Here is a 20,895-nt window from a genome sequence, read left to right on the forward strand (position 1 = left end):
TACCTCGGACCCCCTTTTGTCAGAGGGCCTCCAGCCAGAGCACAGTGACATGGCTAGCTCTCCCTCTTGCGCAGCAGCAGGACTAGGCAGTCAGAGTGCTATACAGTGCAGGCAGAGACACAGGGGGAATATCAGGTTTCATGAGCTACTGACAGAGCTTCCCAGCAGAAGAGAGATACTGTATGAGGGGGGGAGAGAGCTGTAAGTAACCTGGGGATCCCAGCTTCTCCACTGCACCTGGGAGCCTGGGTCCTGCGTAACCGGTTATCTAATGAGAGCATTTGGATCTAGAGAAAGAGACACAAAGAGAGTCCTCCTAAATCCTGTCCCAGTGTGTAATCAGTACAGAGGCTTTTGCTATTCTTGCATGTGAGATAAATTATATATTTTATTTTTCTATGAGTATTTTAAGGTTTTTTTAAGTTATCTACAAGAAAACTTTATAACATAGTTGTATCTCATTTAGGTGGAGCTATAAACTGTATCCAGGCATTATAAAACTATCAGTTTAAATATAATATACACCATACCTCCCCAACATAACCCATTCAATATGGATGGTGGAATGGTTAGCATTACTGCCTCACTGCACTGAGGTCATGGGTTCGCTTCCCACTATGGCTCTAACTGTGTGGAGTTTGTATATTCTCACCGTACTTGCGTAGATTTGCTACAGGTGCTCCCAAGGGGGAGAGGGGCAGGGGGCAAGGCTTGTTATAGGGGGAGGTTCAGAGTTGTGAGAAAGCTACGGTGGCTGTGTCATCTTGGCCAAACACCCTGCTATACAATGCAAAAATTACTGGCATTGCATGGCTGAGGGCATGGCTACAATGACATGATAAAGTGCAAACTGAGTAATCACCCACCAGTTCTGGAGTGAAGTGGGCGGCTAGGTGGAGGGTGGAGGCCAGCTCCAGGAGACTTCTAGAAGGCGGGAGCAGCATTCAATATTGGGAGCCTCCCTACCATTGCGGGAGCGTAGGCAAGTATGCCTCATAAGCTTCTTTAGTTTTAAGCAATCTGCTCATGCACATGTAATGTATTTAGACCTCTCCTTTTATTTTACTCATCATAATAAATCAGTCTCTTTATTGCTTTGTGTCTTCTCTCTCTAATTGTCCTCCCATTTATTTCAAACCTATGGAATTCTAGCAGTCAGGACCTACACAATCTCTCACCTTCTATTTTCAGTCTTAAACTGGAATTCTGTATACTGTATATGTGTTTACTTGTGATATTTTTATAGCTTTCAGGGGTATATTTATCATGATACAATTTTTTTATGCGGATGTAATAAATATTTTTTGCGTAATTTTGTAAATTGAAGATCAATATTTTCATGAGAATTTAGTAACTTAATGTTGTCAGGAGATGGGCTCTCATTGTGGAGAAGAGCTGAGAAAAGTGTAACAGCATAATACAATAACACTTCTTCCAGATTTGGGTCCCCCTGCAGCCAATGTGCATGTTGGCAGGCACAACGGAGATGGATCAGGAGCTTGATAAATCCAGCATCTTCAGAGTCCCCATAGAAACCAGCAATGAAGAGAATGCATTCAGAAGAGCCTTAATATTTACAGGTGTCCCTTGAAAACGTCTTTTTTGGGGACTAGCCCACAAATATTATTTCATAACTAGGCCCATTAACCACAAAGGTATATCATTTCAACTTGGGGTCAAAATGCAAATACCCATCTAACTATAATGGCATCTCAAATGCCAGAAAATGTAATTGACCACCATCATTATTAGGAAAAGATGACTACTATGTTGAACTCTAAATGTATATTGATGATACAGCATTAAGAGGACATCTATCATACTTGCCTACTTAACATTTTCCTCTCTGGGAGAAGCCTGGTAAGGAGATGCAGGTGGGCATAGACGGTAAATTGCCGCAATTGGTTGTCATTTGCATAGGGACAGAGCCAAAAATTAACAATTTTCATAGAAACATGTCACAAGGCCCCGACCCTCTCCTCCTATATTAATCTCCCCAATTTGCCTACTTTCACTAGGAAGTGGGCAAGATGCGGGAGGGGTGGCCATTCTTCCGGGGCTGCGGGGAACTACCCAAAAAATTCTGTGCCTCCTGCAGGATCCGGGAGAGTAGGCAGGTATGCATCCATGCTACCAAGTACACTGTCCCCTGCTGTTCAGTCTCATTCAAATTCAGTTACATTCATTTACTTTTAAAATTTGTAGTACAAGTTTCTAAGCAATTTGTAAAACTGAAGTTAAATGCTTGCATATTCACAGCATAGCACCTTTTATTTTTATACACAATAACAAAATGCTTGGTCTGGTTTTGGAACGTGTGGTGTCACAGCCTGAAGCTCAAGCATCACAGTCTGTTCCAATTAATACTGTTGTGTTGCTTGGATTCCAAGTATGCAGTTTTACGCCACCAAACTAAAACAGTGTAGACATAGAATATCATTTATTTTAGTTGTATCTCATACATTGTGGCGCTCTATGATAAAGAAAAAATAGGTGAAATGAGAATAACCTAAAAATAACCTAATGTGCAGAATCCTCATTACTATCTGTTTTACTATTATAGTATATGTTAAATGGATACATAAGTGAATGCACTATTAAACTGCATATAATGTTTGGCACTGTTTGTAAAGATGTGTATATTGAGGCAATATTTCAACAAAGTTGTTTTTTTTTCTTGGTAAATGAAAAGAAGCTACAGTACATGGATGTTCACTATAGAGAAAAGCAGGTACATTACACACACATCATGGAAATTAAATCACATCTAACTTTGGGCCTAATTCAGAGTTGATCGCAACAGCAAATTTGTTAGCAATTGGGCAAAACCGTGGCCCTCATTCCGAGTCGTTCGCTCTGTATTTTTCTTCGCATCGCAGCGTTTTTCTGCTTAGTACGCATGCGCAATGTTCGCACTGCGACTGCGCCAAGTAATTTTGCTATGAAGATAGTATTTTTACTCACGGCTTTTTCTTCGCTCCGGCGATCGTAGTGTGATTGACAGGAAATGGGTGTTACTGGGCGGAAACACGGCGTTTTATGGGCGTGTGGATAAAAACGCTACCGTTTCCGGAAAAAACGCGGGAGTGGCTGGAGAAACGGAGGAGTGTCTGGGCGAACGCTGGGTGTGTTTGTGATGTCAAACCAGGAACGACAAGCACTGAACTGATCGCAGATGCCGAGTAAGGTTGAAGCTACTCAGAAACTGCTAAGTAGTTTGTAATCGCAATATTGCGAATACATCGTTCGCAATTTTAAGAAGCTAAGATTCACTCCCAGTAGGCGGCGGCTTAGCGTGTGTAACTCTGCTAAAATCGCGAGCGAACAACTCGGAATGAAGGCCCGTGTACACTGCGGGGAGGGGGGGGGCAAATATAATATGTGCAGAGAGAGTTAGATTTAGGTGGGATGTGTTCAAACTGAAATGTAAATTGCAGTGTAAAAATAAAGCAGCTAGTATTTACTAGAGATGAGCGGGTTCGGTTTCTCTGAATCCGAACCCGCCCGAACTTCATGGTTTTTTTCACGGGTCCGAGCAGACTCGGATCCTCCCGCCTTGCTCGGTTAACCCGAGCGCGCCCGAACGTCATCATGACGCTGTCGGATTCTCGCGAGACTCGGATTCTATATAAGGAGCCGCGCGTCGCCGCCATTTTCACACGTGCATTGAGATTGATAGTGAGAGGACGTGGCTGGCGTCCTCTCCATTTAGATTATAAGAGAGAGAGATTTACTGGAGCTTAGGACTAGGAGGAGTACTGTAGAAGTGTAGAGAGTGCAGAGAGTTTACTAGTGAGTGACCACCAGACAGTGCAGTTTATTTAATATATCCGTTCTCTGCCTGAAAAAAGCGATACACACAGTGACTCAGTCACATACCATATCTGTGTGCACTGCTCAGGCTCAGCCCAGTGTGCTGCATCATCTATATATATTATATATCTGTCTGACTGCTCAGCTCACACAGCTTATAATTGTGGGGGAGACTGGGGAGCACTGCAGTGCCAGTTATAGGTTATAGCAGGAGCCAGGAGTACATAATATTATATAGTGAGTGACCACCAGACAGTGCAGTTTATTTATATATCCGTTCTCTGCCTGAAAAAAGCGATACACACAGTGACTCAGTCACATACCATATCTGTGTGCACTGCTCAGGCTCAGCCCAGTGTGCTGCATCATCTATATATATTATATATCTGTCTGACTGCTCAGCTCACACAGCTTATAATTGTGGGGGAGACTGGGGAGCACTGCAGTGCCAGTTATAGGTTATAGCAGGAGCCAGGAGTACATAATATTATATTAAAATTAAACAGTGCACACTTTTGCTGCAGGAGTGCCACTGCCAGTGTGACTGACCAGTGACCTGACCACACTGACCACCAGTATAGTTAGTAGTATACTTATATTGTGATTGCCTGAAAAAGTTAAACACTCGTCGTGTGACTTCACTTGTGTGTTGTTGTTTTTTTTATTCTATAAAAATAAAACTCATTCTGCTGACAGACAGTGTCCAGCAGGTCCGTCATTATATAATATATAATATATACCTGTCCGGCTGCAGTAGTGATATATATATATTTTTTATATCATTTATCATCCAGTCGCAGCAGACACAGTACGGTAGTTCACGGCTGTGGCTACCTCTGTGTCTGCACTCGGCAGGCAGTCCGTCCATAATTGTATACCACCTAACCGTGGTTTTTTTTTCTTCTTTATACATACATACTACTACGACATCTCTTTATCAACCAGTCTATATTAGCAGCAGACACAGTACAGTACGGTAGTTCACGGCTGTGGCTACCTCTGTGTCTGCACTCGGCAGGCAGTCCGTCCATAATTGTATACCACCTAACCTTTTTCTTTGCATCATGTGCTGATTGGGGAGGGTTTTTTGGAAGGGACATCCTGCGTGACACTGCAGTGCCACTCCTAAATGGGCCCGGTGTTTGTGTCGGCCACTAGGGTCGCTAATCTTACTCACACAGTCAGCTACCTCATTGCGCCTCTTTTTTTCTTTGCGTCATGTGCTGTTTGGGGAGGGTTTTTTGGAAGGGACATCCTGCGTGACACTGCAGTGCCACTCCTAGATGGGCCCGGTGTTTGTGTCGGCCACTAGGGTCGCTAATCTTACTCACACAGCTACCTCATTGCGCCTCTTTTTTTCTTTGCGTCATGTGCTGTTTGGGGAGGGTTTTTTGGAAGGGACATCCTGCGTGACACTGCAGTGCCACTCCTAGATGGGCCCGGTGTTTGTGTCGGCCACTAGGGTCGCTAATCTTACTCACACAGCTACCTCATTGCGCCTCTTTTTTTCTTTGCGTCATGTGCTGTTTGGGGAGGGTTTTTTGGAAGGGCCATCCTGCGTGACACTGCAGTGCCACTCCTAGATGGGCCCGGTGTTTGTGTCGGCCACTAGGGTCGCTAATCTTACTCACACAGCTACCTCATTGCGCCTCTTTTTTTCTTTGCGTCATGTGCTGTTTGGGGAGGGTTTTTTGGAAGGGACATCCTGCGTGACACTGCAGTGCCACTCCTAGATGGGCCCGGTGTTTGTGTCGGCCACTAGGGTCGCTTATCTTACTCACACAGCGACCTCGGTGCAAATTTTAGGACTAAAAATAATATTGTGAGGTGTGAGGTATTCAGAATAGACTGAAAATGAGTGTAAATTATGGTTTTTGAGGTTAATAATACTTTGGGATCAAAATGACCCCCAAATTCTATGATTTAAGCTGTTTTTTAGTGTTTTTTGAAAAAAAAACCCGAATCCAAAACACACCCGAATCCGACAAAAAAAATTCGGTGAGGTTTTGCCAAAACGCGTTCGAACCCAAAACACGGCCGCGGAACCGAACCCAAAACCAAAACACAAAACCCGAAAAATTTCAGGCGCTCATCTCTAGTATTTACCCTGCACAGAAACAATATAATCCACCCAAATCTAACTCTCTCTGCAAATGTTATATCTGCCACACCTGCAGTACTCATGGTTTTGCCCAACTGCTAACAAATTTGCTGCTGCGATCAACTCTGAATTACCCCCTTTATCCCATCAGTGGTGCGTCTTGTGTTTTGTAAAAAAATATCTTGTCTGCACCGCAATAGCTGTTTCTCTACACAAATCAATGATACATGTAAACATTTGTCTTCTCTCTGTTCACCTGTCAAAGAATTCACAAACGCTATTAAAAAATACCCAAGTGCACACTTCCTTATATAGACTTCTGGCAAGCCAGCAGAGGCAGAACTCTGGGAGGCAACGGAGTCATCTGCCGCCGGGCTCCTGCTCTGAAGGGGGGCACCTCTCCTCCCATTCTGTGACACCATTGAATTAAGTTAATTGATAGCTGTTGCTGTCTTTTCAGTGGCCGACTTCCTCACTGGTCCCTGCACCTTACAAATCACACCCACTTTATTATACTAAATATACACATTTTACAAGTGTCATACCCAGAATTAGAAACCACAACCTATTACACTGGATGCGGCACCTTACTGATGAAGCTGTTTGCTCCTGTATAGGAAATAAGAGAATTTTAACTATATGAAGATACTTCTCTGACAATTACACGTAACTTCATATAGTTAGAATTCTCATGCTTCCTCTACAGGAGCAAATAACTCCATCAGTAAAGTGTCTGCTGTTAGTGTAACAGGTCATGGGTTCTAATCCTGGGTATGACTGCTAAGAAATGTGTGATTTAAAATAAAAGACAATGAAATGTATAAATACAGTATATCATTTTTTTTCAGAACACTCCATACACACACACACACACACACACACACACACACACACACACACACACATATATACACGCACACATATATACATATATTTATCTTAATATAGGAAATAGGGGGGCACCAATATTTATCTTGCCTCCGGGCGACTGTGACGAACTTACGCCACTGCAAGCCAGTGCTAGAGTACTAGGTACCCCAGGCAAAGCCATGTTCTCTTATCATGCTGTCAAAAGAGCTGTTGAAATAGTGATCCGCCATCCAACTTCCTTACAATCACACACACATTTTATATATATGTATATACTGTACAAATGAGGGTCTCACTGTAAAAGAGATGTACATGCCACATCTACATGGATTTTGAATTTTTGCTGCCAACAAGTAGCTTCTGCTATCTAACGTCTACTCCACTATCTTCTAACATAGGGGGGTCATTCTGACCCGATCGTAGGCTGTAGTTTATCGCAGTGGTGCGATCGGGTCAGTACTGCGCATGCACCGGCGTTGCAGTGCGCTGGTGCATGCTAGACGGCTGAAGGCCGTCATTGCCTAGCGATCGCCTCTGCCTGATTGAAAGGCAGAGGCAGTTGCTGGGCAGAAGGGGGCTGGATGGCGGTGTTAAGCCCCCTCTTATGGGGTGTGGTCCGGCCAACGCAGGCATGGCCGGACCATTGGGGGGGAGGGCCGCGGCGGCTGCGTGCCGTTACACGCAGCCGCTGCGACCCAGGCAGCGAAGAGGTTCTCCCGGCCAGCCGCAGGAGCTGGGCTGGCCAGGAGGTGCTCCTAAAATGCAAAAGCATCACCGCTGTGCGATACTTTTGCACTTCTGTGGGGGGGTCGGCACTGACATGCGGGGCAGACTAGCTCTGTGCTGGGCATCTCCCCGCATATCTGAGTGCCTGATTGTTGCTGTGCTAAATTTAGCACAGCTACGTTCAACTCGGAATGACCCCCATAGTGGCATGTGCCTATTTCTCACCAGCAACAAAATACAAACTCCTGGTATCATGTTTCAAGACATTTCTAGTTGAAAAGGGGCCCATGCCACTTGGTCTGCTAGTGGTTAGATTCGATCACTCTGATTGGTTGTTTCTTTTGATGTTTTTTTCAGTGCTTGTAACAAACTGTTTACATTGTTTTCAAGATGGAGGCGTCAGGCAGTGAGGTTATTGATTTAGATGAAGAAAATACCAAATTAACCGGTAAAATAGTTCTCGTAATGAATGGAAGGAAAATGAAAGAAAAATATTTAAAAACAGTGTAAAACAATATGTACGTCAACATAATACAGTTGTGCCTGAAACGGTGTTTCAAGACCAAGATTCATGCTAAGTTCATGTAAGTTTTCTATACTCAGTCAAATTAAACAAGAATAACTATTTATAGAGTTTTATCAGCTAAAGCAGGGATGGGGCACCTTCGGCCCTCCAGCTGTTGTTAAACTACACGTGCCAGCATGCCTTGCTACATTTTTGCTATTCGGCCATGCTAAAACTGTTGCAGGGCATGCTGGGATGTGTAGTTCAACAACAGCTGGAGGGCCAAAGGTTCCCCATCCCTGAGATAAAGGAACACAACAAGCAAAATGCATATTTATTGGACTGGATGGTGTCAGGATACTGGCGCTTGGCATGCTGGCAGTCAAAATACCAACAGCCGCCTCTCGACACCTAGCAGGTAAGTATGCTAAAGCTAATCTCTAGCCTCCTTAACGCTAACCATCCTTACCCGCAGCCTGACCCTAACCCCCTCCCCTGCAGCCTAACCCTAACCTTCCCCAGTGGTGCCTGTTTTTACCCATATTGTGCATGCTACCAGCTGTGTGACAATATTAATGTCATACTATATATCAGCCGTGGCCAACCTGTGCCTCTTAAGCCGCATGTGGCTCTTTCTTTATTCAAATGTGGCTCCCGACACTCAGTCACCTGACCACAACAGATCCTGCAAACTGGTGCACTCCAACCAGACACACAGCAGCACTACAGCGACTGATACTGGGCTGTAGTGACACAAGGGGAATCTGGCTGGAGTGATATAGGAGGGTGCTGGCAGGAGTGACACAGTGGGAAGCTGGCTGAAGTGACAAAGGAGAATCCTGGCAGGAGCGACACAATGGGGAGCTGACTGGAGTGACACAGGAGGGTGCTGGCTTGAGTGACACATTGACACATGGGGGAGCTGAAGTGTATTATGTGAATATGGCTTTATCAATATATTTTATGTGGAACTGGATTTTTACATTATTTTATGTGGAAGTGTATTTTTCAATGTATTTTATGTTGATTCTGGCTTTAAAATGTATTTTATGTGGATCTGGCATTTTCTTTGTATTTTATACCATGGAGTGTGGCCTAGCAGGCACAAGGTCACACCCCATTTTTGCACACGCGCCTTCGGCTTCATGTCGGCTCTTTGACGTACCTAACAAGATTTTTTGGCTCTTTGTCTCTGACTGGTTGGCCACCCTTGCTGTATATGAATACAGAACAGAAAGAATTTTGCTAATTGGGCTAACAATAATACACTACAAATCTGTGTGTATCTAGCAAATAAAAGTAGGGGATTTTGCTCATATTTCGATCAAAACATTTCAACTTGCAGCCCATCCCCAAGGAACCCCAATTCTTTTCAAGTCCCTAGACTAGCATATATGGTGAGCCTGGCGTGAGTGAGCCAACAGGTCCTGTGCAACTCTGTTAGCATTGGCTGTGTTTTTTTTTTGCCGAAAACGTGGCTTGTGTTTTCTAGGAAAACACTGTAGCGTACAGTAGAATAAAGGCATGCTCATACTTGCCTACTTGCCTAAGTATATAAGTGAAAGGAGAAAATCAAATGGAGGAATAATAAGACTTAAGACAGAGAGTGAGCATTTGGTGGAGGGAGACAAGGCAATAGCAGATCACCTAAATAATTATTTTTGCTCAGTATTTACTACAGAAGAAGGGATGGGGCCACAGTTAAGTTGCAAGGATATTCATAAAAATAAGGTAGATGAAAATACATTTACAGAGGAGAAGGTCCTAACAGAACTTTCACAACTAAAAGTTGATAAATCAATGGGACCAGATGGGATACACCCAAGGATACTCAAAGAGCTAAAAGATGTGCTGGTCACACCTTTAAAATAATTATTTAACCAGTCACTAAATGCAGGTGCTATTCCAAAAAGAGCAAATGTAGTTCCACTGCACAAAAGTGGAGGCAAGGAAGAAGCAAGTAACTACAGACCAGTAAGCCTTACATCAGTAGTAGGGAAAGTAATGGAAAAATGCAAAGAGAATATACCATATAGCTTTATCAAAAGCTTTATCAAAAGCTACCTAGAGTAGCGAAACACGTCAGGAGAAACCTACTGCTACATACATCACCACACCAAGAAAGACCTGGAGTTTACTGCTGCCCTTACAAGAACTTAGAGGACTTTCCCGGTAATTCATCAATCCGGTTCCATTTCCAAGCTTTCCAAGCCCTCTGTGGACCAGGATACCAACTACTATTGCGTGGAGTCTAGCTGTATTCAGACACCATCGCTACGGATCCCAACATAGGAACACAAGGCTGGTAACAATGGACACTCTTTTATACTAAAGTCCTCATATGTGAATTTGGCAAATCTATCAGTAACTCGGTCATAAGGTGTTGCAAAGTAGTGGCAGAAACTAGCCAATTTTATTATCCCCATGGTCAATGGACATTTTATTTTTATGTGTGATTTGTTAGTTCAATTGAATTTTAAAGTTGTCTTTTAACACCAATATATTAAATGTGTTTAGGAATTTGATTCTAGCGCTGTTTTCCTTTTTTTCTTTACTCAAAGTAATGGAAAAACTATTAAAAGAAAGAGTTGTGGAATATCTTAAATCAAACAACTTACAGGATCCAAAACAGCATGGATTTACTGGTGGGAGATCATGCCAAACAAATCTTATTGACTTTTTTGACTCTGTGATGAAAATAATAGATCAAGGGGGAGCTGTAGATGTAGCATATCTAGACTTTAGTAAGGCATTTGACACTGTCCCACATCGCAGACTGCTAAATAAACTTGAAAGCCTGGGGGTGGATTATAAAACAGTTAAATGGATAAGAACCTGGTTGCAGGATAGGAAACAGACAGTCGTAGTTAATGGAGTGCAATCTATGGAGGGAAATGTTACCAGTGGAGTACCCCAGGGATCTGTACTTGGTCCAGTTCTCTTTATTATCTTTGTTGGTGACATTGCAGATGGTATTGAAGGGAAGATTTGCCTTTTTGCAGATGATACAAAGATATGCAACAGGGTAGACACACCGGGAGGGGTCAAACAAATGATTAATGATCTAGGTAGGCTTGAGAAATGGTCAAGAACGTGGCAACTACAGTTTAATGCTAAAAAATACAAAATCATGCACTTGGGTCTCAAAAACCCAAAGGCTAAATATAGTATAAAGGGTACTATAATGGAAACTACTGAGGAGGAAAGGATGCTTGGTTGCATAGGGAGAGGAATCAGTAGCAGGAAAAAAGAAGTGATAATGCCACTGTATAGGTCATTGGTACGGCCCCATCTGGAATACTGTGTCCAGTTCTGGAGACCCTATCTCCAGAAGGATATAAATACATTAGAGAGTGTACAAAGAATGGCAACTAAAATGGTGCATGGCCTACATCACAAAACTTACCCGGAAAGGCTAAAAGATCTTAACATGTATAGTTTGGAGGAGAGAAGGGAAAGGGGGGACATGATAGAAACTTTCAAATATATCAAGGGTCTTAACAAAGTTCAGGAGGGAAACATTCTTCAAAGGAAAAGAAGTATTAAAACTCGAGGGGATACATTGAGACTGGAGGGGGGGAGGTTCAGGGGAAATTTAAGGAAAAATTACTTCACAGAAAGGGTAGTGGATAAGTGGAATAGCCTCCCATCAGAGGCGGTAGAGGCTAAGACTGTAGGGCAATTTAAACATGCTTGGGACAGGCATATGAATATCCTTACAAAGAATTAAGGTTAAAAAAGGGTTGAGATTGCCTAAAGGATAAAATAAAAAAGGGGCAGACTAGATGGGCCAAGTGGTTCTTATCTGCCGTCAAATTCTATGTTTCTATGTTACTCTCCCGGAATGGCTGGGAGGTTCCCGAAAATTGAGTGGGGCCTGCCGCCACCTGCCCGCAAATCTCCACTGCCACTCACATCCCCCTGCAGCCGAGTGGGGCCATTGACGTGATTCACGTCATCATGGCCCCGACCCCTTGCCTCAATGCCTGCAATCTCTGCATCGTGTGGCGAGGTCTGCGATGACAGGAATTTGTAAATACACCTCTGCCCCGCCCCTACCCAGCAGCACCCGTGGTAATGCCCCAGTATGCTGCACCCCGTCCCCCGCCTTCCCGAGATGGCTGCCTCCTTCCGGAAGGGGCAGCCACAATATCAGCAAGTATGGGCATGCTGTTTATCATTTTATTAAGCAGAAGCTGCTTGTGCTTCCTACTCGATTTTTGCAAATAATACACATTTTAATGGAAAAAGTTGCACAAAAAGACAGTCGGCGCCACCAAGTCATGACTATAAGGGCTGTTTAACATGCAGGAGGGCTAGATGTAGGTGGACACAGCTGTAAATACAATTACCTCTCACATACAGAGGTAAACATCTGCAGTATACAAGGGCTGACATGTGAGCCACACCCAGCTAGGCCTTTTATAGCATTGAATAAAAGCAGCCATGATAGCACTAGGAAAAATTTTGAGGCAAAAACTGCAATTTAATGGTGTGCAGTACGCTGGGCATATATGTTAGTGTAGGAACGTGCAGACAATTGGAGTCCCTTCATGACAGGCTAAAAGCTTAGATGTTTTGATCAAGATATGACCAAAATCCCCATGTTTTTATTTGCTAGATACACTCAGATTTGCAGATTATTGTTAGAGCCATTAGCAAAAGCCTTTCTGTATTGTATACGGTACATCTACAATGTAATGTAATACTTTAACAAAAACACTGACAACCAGGGATGTATTATCTTATCTACAATGTGTTATTTCCACACCACCATTTTGAACATATTTATTATAGTATCTGTTCTGCAAACACTAATATTTTCCACTGAAATCTCTGGACTTGATCTGTAAAGGTTTCTCATGTGAGCGTTACATCAGCAGTAGTACCTTAAACAGCTCTTTATGTAGGCTGAATGTAATCCAAGCAGTCAGATAAGATGGTGGAGCCAATGAAACAAATCACTACCACAAATCACAGGAATCCTTTCTCAGTAAAATGGGGACACACTATCTAAAGCCCAAGGTCTTTGTCCCAGATCACACCAATTACTGTGAGTGATGTGACAAGATAGCAATGTGCAGCATACATTCCTTTATCTGCCTGTATATTAGGTCACATGTTACTTTGCTAGGGATCATATTGTTTTTCCCTTTTAACTCAATAACAAGGAACAGGACAGATTTGTATTAGCTTTACTGCACACTAATATGTTTTTTCAAGAAATAAGGGTACTCATTTCCTAAAGAAGTACAAGAAAATAGGGCTTAAAAACAATTCTTGAAAATTGAGATGAACAATACCTCAGAAATTCTATTTCTACTAACTTAGATGCGAAATTCACAAATTATGGTTTAAACCAGTGATTTGCCCATCTGAAGCAATTACCATTAGCCTGACCCAGTTTTCTAAATTCAAGTGTTTTTGAAGCAAAGATCACTTCTTCAAATGCACACTTTCCACCCATGAATCACAACTTTGTAATAATCTGCAATCAAAAAAATAACATTTTGTTTTGGCAGGTGTTCTACAAAATCAGGCACATCTAAATACAGTACATAGGGCCTAATTCATCATGAATCACTTCTGTGAGAAACTGCAGTTGTCTGCGAGTAGAAAGGTGTCGCCCGACAGGAAGAAAAACCGCCCTGTGCATACTTGCGAATGCATCGCAGATCGCAATCCACTTACAGATGCATATGCAATTCCTGGAACATCCAAGAAACGTTGCAGTTTAAGCAAATGTGAGTAAGTCTGAGGCTGCCAATAATCTGTGACTGAGACGGCCTGGAGGTGGTCTGCGGTGACGTCCGAGAACCTCCTCAAAAATGCCAGGGCACGCTTGCATTTTTTCTGACACACCTAGAAAACGTCAGGTTTCTGTCCAGAAACGCCAGCTTCCTGTCAGTCAGTGGCTACATTGCGTTTACAATCTGTACGCATTTTCTGTCACTTTCTGTCATTTTATGTCATTTTCTGTCCTTGTGCATGCACAATACGAACGCTACGCATGCACAGTCATTCGATAATCAATACATTTGCAAATTCTCACAATAGCGATCCATGCTGGATTAGGCCCATAGTCCACACTCGCAATTGCAGCAAACTAGGTGCACTGGTTCAAATCAATGTTTGTCACATCACCCAAAAATATTTTGTACTTTTCCTTAGCACTTTTATTTATAGTAAATGGCATCCTTCGTGGTTAGGTCAGAGGTTCCCAAATGTTTTTGAATCTCGGCGCCCTAGAGTATCAGAATTTTTTGGCACCCCAAGGCCAAAAGTGTCTAAGACATTTAGAAAAAAAATATTAAATTACATAAATTGTGTTTTTAGGTTATCCTTATGCGGGGTACACACTAGACAACATGTAAATGATACAATTTCGCTCACAATTTCACTTGAACTCCCTGGAACTCCCGGACCAGCGATATTGGGGGTAATTTTGAGTTGATCGCAGCAGGAACTTTGTTAGCAGTTGGGCAAAACCATGGGGGTCAATCCGAGTTGTTCGCTCATTGCCAATTTTCGCTATACTGCTATTAGTCGCTTACTGCGCATGCGCAAGGTTCGCAGAGCGCATGCGCTTAGTTATTTTACACAAAAGTTAGGTATTTTACTCACGGCCTAACGAGGATTTTTCATCGTTCTGGTGATCGTAGTGTGATTGACAGGAAGTGGGTGTTTCTGGGCAAAAGCTGGCCGTTTTCTGGGAGTGTGCGAAAAAACGCTGGCGTTTCTGGGAAAAACGCGGGAGTGTCTGAAGAAACGGGGGAGTGTCTGGGCGAATGCTGGGTGTGTTTGTGACGTCAAACCAGGAACGAAACTGACTGAACTGATCGCAATGTAGGAGTAAGTCTGGAGCTACTCAGAAACTGCTAAGAAATTTCTGTTCGCAATTCTGCTAATCTTTCATTCCTAATTCTGCTAAGCTAAGATACACTCCCAGTAGGCGGCGGCTTAGCGTGTGCAATGCTGCTAAAAGCAGCTAGCGAGCGAACAACTCGGAATGAGGGCCCATGTGCACTGCAGGGGAGGCAGATATAACATGTGCAGAAAGATTAGATTTGGGTGTGGTGAGTTCAATCTGCAACAGAGGCGTAGCTAGGGTTTTTGGAGCCCAGGGCAAGATCAAGAATGGCGCCCCCCCAAAAAAATAAAAAAAAATAAAAATAAATAAATAAAGTATGTGCAGACGCCACCAGTGTCACTGTATATAAAGATGTCAGGGTGTGTATGTAGGTGCAGTGGTCGAAGTTGAATTTTTGAAGGGGGAATGAAAGAGTGCAGATAGCAATTATGTGCGCGCCTTCGTCGCGTGCGCTCCGGAAAAGGGGCGTGGTCACTCAAAAGGGGTGTGTCCTTTAGTGTAGTAGGACCCCTTATACTATCTAGTACTGGTGCCCCTTTCACTTTATAGCACACGGTATGAGCCGAAATTCACATTACCCCACACGGTATGAGCTGAAATTCACATTACCCCACACGGTATGAGCCGAAATTCACATTATAGCACACAGTATGAGCCGAAATTCACATTACCCCACACGGTATGAGCCGAAATTCACATTAGAGCACACAGTATGAGCCGAAATTCACATTACCCTACATGGTATGAGCCGAAATTCACATTATAGCACACGGTATGAGCCAAAATTCACATTATAGCACACGGTATGAGCCAAAATTCACATTACCCCACATGGTATGAGCCAAAATTCACATTATAGCACACGGTATGAGCTAAAATTCACATTATAGCACACGGTATGAGCCAAAATTCACATTACCCCACATGGTATGAGCCGAAATTCACATTACCGCACACGGTATGAGCCAAAATTCACATTACAGCACACGGTATGAGCCGAAATTCACATTATAGCACACGGTATGAGCCGAAATTCACATTACAGCACATGGTATAAGCCAAAATTCACATTATAGAGTGAGGGGATCCTGCCCCCTTAATTAACAAGGCATGTGGGGCACTGTGGTGAGGGGCGACTACCCCCTTATTTAACTAATCCTGTGGGGCACTGTGGTGAGGGGAGCCTAACCCCTTTATAGACTTATTGCAGAGTTTAGCAGCTTCTGCCACCTCCGACACGCCACATCTTCGGCACCACCCGGGATGCAGAGCACCGCACCGGGGATGCACCGTTTTCGGTGTGGTCTGCTGCGCTCCGAAGGGGTTCTTCTCTCCTGCTGCAGGATCCCGATGTGCGCCGTCCTCCCCGCTGTTACTGCCACGGTAAGCATTAGTATCGTTTACGGCAGAGGCCATTTACTGAGGCATATGTGTTAAACCTCGGGAACTGAGATGCCCTTTTCGCCATACAGCTGTGTGACTGAGCCGGGCGGGGGGACAGCCAGAAGCAGCATGCTGGATATCAGCAGCCGAGGGTGCGGGCTGTACATACTTAAGGCAGCCTGATATTCAACAGTGCTGAGAGCCTCCGGAGCCCGCACCCCTGGAGCTGCAGTACACTGGCAGAGGACACCCATCCCCATAACCCTGCATAGCCCAAAGCCGGAGATCGGCAGCATGTTGAACGCGGAAGCAGAAGCTGCTTGTTGCCGGTCAACATGCTGCCGATCTCCGGCTTTGGGCTCCGCACGTGCCTTACAGCCCGCACCCTCGGCTGCTGATATCCGGCATGCTGCCCCTGCTGGATGGTGAGTGAGAAGGGCATCTCAGTGGCCGTGGTTTAATACATATCTCTCTTCGGTAAATGGCCATTAGTACATCCCGCCCACACACACAGACTGCCCCACCCCCTTACTTACACACACACACACACACACACACACACACACACACACACACACACAGACTGGCCACCCCCAAATCCTACACACACCCACTCAGACTACACACACATTCTTATACTTTCCTCTCCCCCACACACACACTGGACTACAAAAATTTACACACACTGACACTGTTCCACACACACACAATTAACCCACACGCACACTGTCCCACACACCAGTGGCATGTGGTGAGGTCAGTGGCGTGCGGTGAGGCACTACAGCCATGTCTGCCGAATCCTGTCGATGACCCCTACCGCCACCGAGCCAATGCCCGCCACTGCCTCTGAGCCGATGCCCGCTGCCACCACCAATGGCTTACAAACTCGCCCACCATCAACTGACCCAGCCCTCCGCCACTAATTTGCATCTCAGTCCGATGCTGCCAATACCCGCTGCCTGCCTGCTCTTCATACTTGTGATTTATTGTACATTTTTATAGAAAAAAATAATAATTAGTGTTTGGGACTGGGAAGGGAGTGGGAGGAGGACATGAATGCAATGTTCTTGTCTAGGGCTTCCATTAACTTAATGGAGAAGGGTCTGAATGGGTTAAAAAATGTAAAAAAAAATGCGTGAGATCCCCCCTCCTAATTTTTAACCAGCCTCTGGCTCTTTGAGCCAGTCCTGGTTGTTTAAATACTGGGAAAAAATTGGACAGGCGTTCCCCGTATTTAGACAACCAGCACCGGGCTCTTCATCCGGTTCTGGTTCCAAAAATACGGGGGACAAAAGATGTAGGGGTCCCCCGTATTTTTAAAACCAGCACCGGGCTCCACTAGCCAGGGACATAATGCCACAGCCAGGGGACACATTTATGTAGGTCCCTGCGGCCGTGGCATTACCCCCCCAACTAGTCACCACTGGCCGGGGTTCCCTGGAGGAGTGGGGACCCCTTAAATCAAGGGGTCACCCCCCCTCCAGGCACCCAAGGGCCAGGGGTGAAGCCCAAGGCTGTCCCCCCCATCCGTGGGTGGTGGAAGAGAGGCTGATAGCCATGTGTGTAAAAAAAAGAATATTGTTTTGTTGTGGAACTACAAGGCCCAGCAAGCCTCCCCCGCTTGCTGGTACTTGGAGAACCTCAAGTACCAGCATGTGGGGAAATAACGGGCCCGCTGGTACCTGTAGTTCTACAACAGAAAAAATACCCAAATAAAAACACAACTCACACACCGTAGGGGTACCTGTAAAAATGAGAGACAGATTATTTACCTACATCCCACGCCGGTCACGTCCACTTGTCCAGTAGAATCCAATAGGGGCACCTGTAAAAATGAAAATTATACTTTCAAACTTCAATCCACAGGAGGAGAGAGAGAGAGAGAGAGAGAGAGAGAGAGAGGGGGAGGGGGGAGGAGAGAGAGAGAGAGAGAGACTAACCTGCTGCTGCTGGGGAGAGCCGCAGACACTGCAGGGCCACGCCGGGAGGACGGAGCCGGCAGAGGAGGGGGAGAGCCGCACACCGCCGCTCCTGTCAGCGGGAGGACGGAGCCGGTGGAGGAAGGGGAGAGCCGCACAGGGGAGAGCCGCACAACGCCGCTCCTGTCAGCGGCGGCGGAGGACGGGGGGGCGCACACTGCAGACGCCACTCACCGCCGGGGGACCCGCCGCCTCCAGCGCCGCGTGTGGGTGATTGGACAAGCGGACCCAGCACTGGATCCGCTGTCCAATCACAGGTGCCTCGCTGACATGGGGGTGGTGTCCCTGTCAGCGAGGCACTTGTTTCAGTGCCGCTTTCCCCATCTGTTTTAATGGGCTTTTACAGCCCAGTGCTTGGCCCCGCCGCTCGCTCTGTCCCGTTTCCATTCTGTATGGGAGGCACTGCTATCAGTGCCTCCCATACACATTTAAGGTAGAAAAATTATTTAAATGAAATAAAGAAGATACTTATGACACAAGAATATGTGTCTTATAAGTATCTTCTTTATATTATTTTAATAATTAATCACAGGAGAGGCACTGCCTCCCCTGACTGCACGTCCCTGCCACACACGCACACAATTAACACACACGCACACTGTCCCACACACACACACACACACACACACACACACACACAATTAACACACACACAATTAACACACACGCACACAATTAACACATACGCACACTGTCCCACACACACACACACAATTAACACAAACGCACACTGTCCCACACACACAATTAACACACTCACACTGTCCCACACACACACACACAATTAACACACATGCACTGTCCCACACACAACACACATGCACACTGTCCCACACACACACAATTAACACACACACACACACACACACACACACACACTGTCCCGCACCCCCTTCCCTCCCCTCTCCTCTCCCGACAGGAAAGTAGAAACCTTACCTCGCTCACCTGCACTGTTCTGAGGCCGTGCACCCCCCGAGGTCGCGCACACGCGCACGCGAGCTCGCACAATGTACACTTTGCTGGGGGGGGGGGGTAGGGGGAGGCTCCTGGCTGCCGCTACCTGTCTAGTGTGACAGGCACAGCAGCCGGGGAGACAGGAAAAGCGCCGCAGGTAGCGCCGGCGGAATCCCTGACGCATGGGGCGAGCGGGCCGTGCAGGTGCCGGTGGCGCCCCCCTCTGTTGGGGCTGCCATGGCCCCCAGGGCACGTGCCCTGCTCGCCCCATGCTAGATACGCCTCTGAACTGCAATCTAAATTGCAGTGTACAAATAAAGCAGCCAGTACTTACCCTGCACAGAAACGAAATAACCCACCCAAATCTAATTCTCTCTGCAAATGTTATATCTGCCCCCCCCTGCACTGCACATGGTTTTGCCCAACTGCTAAAAAATTTCCTGCTGCGATCAACTTGGAATTACCCCCATTGTGCATACACACAGAGGATTTTACAAATGACCAAACGATATACATGAGTCATTCAACATTGCCAATTGTGGGGTTTCAGCTTACTTTAACATATCGTTTGCCATTGGTAGTGTACACACTGCACGATTTGCTCCTAGTCTTTAGCGACATTTTCGAAATTGAGTTGCATGTGCAGACTGAGGATGACGCTAACGACCCATGGGAGCGCGCATCAATAACGATATAGTGCATTTCACTGAACGATTTAAACAATTTCTCGTAACGAATAATTATTGGCAAATTTGTTTAAAATGTCATCTAGGGTGTACCTGGTTAGGTTTAATTATGCGGTGAGGGACAGGATTCACTTCTGTGTATCCACACATTTTATGATTTATGATAGACTGACCATAAATAATTTCAATTGGTCCTGTGCCATCAAATCAAGACACCCCTATAAGTGCCCCGAAGCACCACAGGCACATAGTTTGAGAACCACTTGAGGCCACAAAGGGTTTGCAGACAAATTAAAGAGTTACAATAATGTTGTATTTGTGATGTAATATCTTATAGAACAAAGTTTCTTTTTTACAAGTAAATGTAATGAGACAATTATCAATGAACATTGCACTAGAACATGGGTAGGACAGAGATTTATTCAGACAAAGGGGGAATGTAATAGGGTGTGAGAATCAGAAAGTTAGAGATTTTGGGAGATTTCTCCTGTTTTTTTAAAAAGTGGCAATCAAAACCAGGTTGATTTTCCCATGTAAATGATTGTCATTTAAAAAAAACAGGAGAAATCTCCCAAAATCTCTCACTTTCTGATTTTCACACCCTATTACATTCCACCCATGGTATACTTTTCTTTACCACCAATTAAAACATAAGGGAGATATTTATAAGAAGTGAAAAAATTAACAGTTTAAATCAGAATGCTTTAACGAGCCAAACTGCATTAAGGAAGTTTAACATAGAGAGCCAATGTAGTTAATGTATGCCTATAGGGATGTTGTGACTAAAATTGCATATGTGTGGTATTGTGGATACTTTGCCTGGAGTTCAGTTTTGTAAATCCAGCATTATGTGAAGTATGTGTTTAGAATAGTACATACTATGAATAACTCAAGTGCTGCTGTAGAACACATCAGACTTTAAATATGCTAACTCTTTTCATAGAGTTGGAACTTTTACATTTGCAAAAATTTCTAAAAGGATATTACAAGATTACGGTTCCTTAGTG

At 44.7% G+C, this 20,895-nt stretch overlaps 1 protein-coding gene across 4 annotated transcripts in view; it reads right to left on the minus strand.

Annotated features, from left to right (window-relative positions):
• The window catches only part of SYT1 (synaptotagmin 1), a 1,004,279-nt gene that overhangs the window by 955,944 nt on the left and 27,440 nt on the right, over positions 1 to 20,895 (minus strand). Inside the window, exon 2 of one of the 4 annotated variants that reach the window (XM_063927393.1) lies at positions 18,042 to 18,094. The exons of the other annotated variants lie outside the window; for them this stretch is intronic. The gene's annotated coding sequence lies outside the window, so the exon portion shown is untranslated. The remainder of the gene's footprint in view (positions 1 to 18,041; positions 18,095 to 20,895) is intronic. 4 annotated transcript variants of the gene reach the window in all.

Source organism: Pseudophryne corroboree, chromosome 6 (genome assembly GCF_028390025.1).
Source record: "Pseudophryne corroboree isolate aPseCor3 chromosome 6, aPseCor3.hap2, whole genome shotgun sequence".
NCBI classification, from domain to species: domain Eukaryota; kingdom Metazoa; phylum Chordata; class Amphibia; order Anura; family Myobatrachidae; genus Pseudophryne; species Pseudophryne corroboree.